We start from the raw sequence: 4,995 nt of genomic DNA on the forward strand, positions 1-4,995 counted from the left end.
TCTGGGAAAATTAAAAATCAAGTGTCTCAAAAAAAAACAAAAAAAAACACAACGGCTCGGAAATGTGGCTTAGTCTAAAGGTCTTGGGTTCATTCCCAGTTAAAAAAAGAAAGAAAGGAAGAAAGAAAGAAAGAAAGAAAGAAAACAAAAGAAAAGAAAAAAAGATTAGCTGGCGTGTAGGCTCTGAATCGCACTGGTGGCATTTCCATGTTGTTGGTTTACCTTGCTTTGTTTTTGTTCTTTGCTCTGGCAGTGGATGGAACCTAGAGCCTTACACACTCCGAACAAATGCTCTACTGCTGAGCTGTACCCCACCCAGTCTTGTCCTTCGGTTAGATCTTTTATCTATGATTTTGTAACATCATGCATTGTCATTTGGAAAACACTGATTGTCTAAATTATATGCATCTTCCAAATATTGACACATCTCAATGTGCTATAAAAATATCTCATCACACCTTAAGCATAAGGAAGATATGAGACTCAGTTTTCCCTTGAAAACTCCAATTTTATTGTGTACAAATCCACCAACAGTTTTTGTTTGTTTGTTTGTTTGTTTTGGTACTGGGGATTGAACTCATGACCTCATGCTTGCCAGACTTATGCCTGCTGAGCTAAATCCCCAGCCCTTAACAGTTGTTTTTCTTAAAGTGACAGCTTCACTTCTCTCTTTTCTGGTCTTGCTGTGTAGTTCAGGCTGACCTTGAACTCACTGGATAGCCCAGGCTGGCCTCCAGCTCCCGGTGATCCTCCTGCCTCAGACTCTCAGGGGCTGGGATTACTCCCACCCAACTCTTTCAGGTGTTACCATGGATATGTTCCAGCAGGTTGCCTTCCCAACATGCAAAATGACTCATTTCATCTCCCTGAGAAGAAATGGACTTTTTTGGAGGTTAAGGAATAAATAAGAAGTCATTTGAGAGGAAAAAGAGAAGGAAAAAGAGACAGACAGAGACAGAGAGATCCTAGTGAATGCTTCAGGTATCAGAGAAGTTGTAGGATTCAGTGTGAGAGCAAAGTTGGCCCAGAGGAGCTGAAGATAAGATCCTCAAAGATACCTTGAGGGAGCCGGGCACAGTGGCACATGCCTGTAATACCAGCACTTGGGAAGCTGAGGCAGGAAGATTGCTGCAAAGTACGAGGCCAGCCTGGGCTACAAAGTGAGTTCAAGACCAGCCTGAACCATATAGTGAAACCTTGTATCAAAAAAAGACCAAAAAAAAAAAAAAGATTTGACTCAAATCTATGAACTACTAGAGGTTTTCAATTTAACTAGGTCTGTAGCTCAATGCAATTCATTCAACAAACACTTTCTTCAGAACATTTTCTATCTCAGCTTCTCAGGCGGACAAGGTGGGGGGTAGCTGTTGTTCCATCTCTGTTGTGACCCTTCATGAGCTCTTGCTTCTGCAGGGGTATCAGCACCAAGGGACATCGAAGTGACCAGGAGCCCTGCATTAGCCGTTCTGGTCATCAGAGGACTTGATCTCAGAGTGGGGTCTCGAAGGATGAAGAGGTGTTTGAGAAGCAGAGAAAGTCCTTCTAGGCAAAAGCAGTTTACACGGGGAGAATGAGAAATTTTAAGACCACTGTTCATGGGAAGAGATGGAGAATGGGCGTGAAAAGGTAGACAGAGTCCGGAACAGGGACACCAGGGAAAGGAGCTGGGGAGAGGGGGGAGAGGTCTGTGTCTGCTGGATTGCTGGGGTCAAGTTCGATCCTAGGCTTACTGGTCACTCAAGGCACCCGCTGAAAGGACAGTGAAGTCCTCCCTGCCCCAGAGCACCCCTTGCTTCCTGCTGGAATAGCAGCCAATGTCGGGGTTCGGGAGCGCCCAACACCAGCTGCTTCGGGCAGGGACTCACGCATCGTCAAAGCCGCGCAGGTCATCAGCAGACAGAGAGGTGGGCTGGGTCCAGTTAGCCTGCTGTCAGTCGGAAGTATGCTGAGCTGACAGTGCATTCAGTGCACCTGACCGGACATCGAACATCGGGCTCTAAATGCGCTTAGAACATTTGCATTGGCCGGTAGCTGGGCGACATTGCCTAACGCAAAGCCTTTTCTTTCTAATACTGAGGACTGAGCCCAGGACCTTTGCACTGAGCTACTTCCCCAATCCTTTTTTATTCTGAGGATCTGGCTAAGTCATTAAATTGCCCAAACTGGACTCAAACTCAAGATCCTCTTGCCTCAGCCTCCCAAGTGCTGGGATTACAGGTGTGTACCACCACACAGGCCTTAGCACTTGTGTTTTGTGACTCTAACCTGTTTTCTGATCTCTGGCAAACCTTTCGCTCTTAACCCCCATTTCCTTTTTGCAGTATTAAATTATATTCCAGGCCCTGCCCCTTTGATTTTTGAAGACAAGATCTTGCTGTGTAGCTCAGACTGGCCTCAAACTCCTGATCTTCCTGCCTCAAGCTCAGCAGTATTGGGATTACAGCAGTGTACTGCCATACCTAGCTTCCAGCCTCTTACATTTTTAGTTTAAGACAAGGTCTCACTAAATTGCCCTGGCTGGATTCAAACTTGCGATCTTCCTGCCTCAGCCTCCTAGGTAACTGGGAGTACAGATTTGTACCACTTTGCCAGGTCATCCCTTCCCTTTCTAGTCTGCAGTTTGCTCAGCTGTGTAGAGTGGGAGGTGGGGATAGATTTAGCTCAAGATTCTGGGAACCCGGGTGGTGGTCACCCACGCCTCCCCCTGCAGCCCAGCCCCCAGCCGTCCCCGGAACACCGAGGCTTCCTCTATGCTCCTCATCACGATGCGTATCCTTTAAATAGCATCTGCATGACTGGCTGGCTTCTTTCTTCCCAGAGAAGCTTTCTACAAAGTGTGCCAAGTGGCAGCTGTCAGGGCCGAGGTGGCATTTCCCTCAGCGAGGCTGACAGCAGCTGTCCCGGTGCAGGCTGAATGGAATAGAAATGACATCATGTTTATTCAGAAAAGATGCTCGCGGGCCCAGATCAGTGTCAGCAGACGCGGGGATGCAGGGGAGGGGACGTGTGCCCGGGACGGCCGGCTCTGCTCCTGTTGCGCACACTGGGCTGCGTGCCACCAGCTCACACACAGCGTGCTACACACAAACAGACCCAGCGCCCCACCCCTCGCAGATCTGCACATGTGCTCATGGACACACACGTGGGGAGACACACAGAGCACGGTCCTCAGCCCTGTGTGCAGGAGACCCCACACCACAGTCACCCACAGATCAGTCCTAGCACAGTCTAAGGGCTGACCGGTAGAGGTGAGGTCATGTGCTAAGGTGACCCGGGTTTTTGGTAGCACTTGGGACTGAACCTAGGGTCTTCGTATCAAGATACATCCTCAGTCTTTTTTGATGATGAAGATGGTGACAATTTGGGTTTTTAGGCAGGGTGTCACTCTGTAGTCCAGGCTGACCTTGAACTCACAGCAATTCTCCTGCCTCAGCCTCTTGATGGCTGGGATAATAGGTGTGTGCCACCATCCCCAGTTATTATGTTTTATTTTGAGGTAGGGTCTTGATAAGTCACGAAGTTGCCCAGGCCGGGCTGGTGTTTACAATCCCCTGCCTCAGCCTCCCAGAGTGCTCGGGTTACAGGTGTGCATTTAGCTGTATGGCCCAGGTTTTGAAGTTAGGGTGACCTTGAACTGAGTCTAGATTCCATGAGTTCTAGCTGGACCCGCTAGTTAATGCTTCTGAGCCTCTGTTTCCACATCATAGTTATGCTACTGCTGAGTCAGAGCCAGCCCCAAAGTTTGCAGCTTTAAAATAACAGATAATAAATAGGTGCACACCTGTAATCTCAGTGCTCAAGAGGCTGAGGCAGGAAGATTTCTGTGAGTTTGAGGCCGGCCTGGACTACACAATGAGTTCAAATCTAGGCTGAATTACAAAGCAAGGGAAAAAATTAAACAAAAATTAGCAGGATATATTATAGTAACTTTTTGTTTTCCTATTAACTTGATTTGAAGCCCTGTATTGTTCTCACTATCTTGTTTTACTCTATTCTATTTTGTTTGATAGTATCAGGTTTGAGGGTATAGGCAACTACTTTGAAGGCAATAAGATTCACTATGATGCCCATTCTGGTTTGACTATTACCTTCTTTTGCAGTCCTGTAATGTCTCCAGTGTTTCAGGTTTATTGGTTTTTTTCTGTACTGTTTTGTTCAATTTTATTATGCCTGATGATATAGGCAATTTTTTTAAGGTAGCAAGAAGCATTATGGTAACCATTGTTGATTATCTTGTATTCTGTTTTTACATCATGTATTATATCCATCCTTTGTTTTGACTGACTCTGCTTTGTTTTGTCATATTTGGTTTTATTCTCTTCCAAAAAAAAGTAATAAGAACTAAGGGAGTAATAAAACCCAAAAGGTGTAAATTTTGTTGTAAAAAAGAACGGAAAAAAAAGTGCTCCTAAGGATACAACTGCAAGTGTATTTAGGTGTGTTAAGATAGATGACCATATTACTAAGTTTTTGTTGGATCATTGAACACAACTGTTTGCTGTCTCACTGTTTGAATGTCCACTTCGTATGCTTTAATTTTGTAACTTGAACAACTATTTCTAAGATGACAGTATGTAATCTATTAAGTAGTGATTTCTTACTGTTTATTTTTTTTGGAAATTCTGTATTACTTGTACCCTTTTACTGTTTTGGGTTTTTTTCTTTCTTTAAATAAAATTAAAAAAAAAAAAGCAAGCATCTGTCTGGGGTGGGGGTGGGGAATCCTAATAGCTACTGTTTTTCAAAATCCCGTGGCCAGAGAGGAATTCTGTTCCACGTGATATAAACTGGTAGTCTGGGAAGTGTGAGATTCAAACTCCCCTCCTTACAGAGCTGGAGGACTTGCTCCTCCTCCACAAGGCCTCTCCCGTGGTTACCTGGGTCCCTGCAGCCGGGGCTGGGCTCCATGGAGCAGCGTGTCAGGAAGGGAAGGTGCAGGCACAGGTTTCCAAAGGCGCGGCCCTGAAAATCACACAGTGCACAGCTGCTGCTGTC

Source organism: Cavia porcellus, unplaced genomic scaffold (genome assembly GCF_034190915.1).
Source record: "Cavia porcellus strain 051 isolate PalLab524CR breed Dunkin Hartley unplaced genomic scaffold, mCavPor4.1 scaffold_1, whole genome shotgun sequence".
NCBI lineage: Eukaryota > Metazoa > Chordata > Mammalia > Rodentia > Caviidae > Cavia > Cavia porcellus.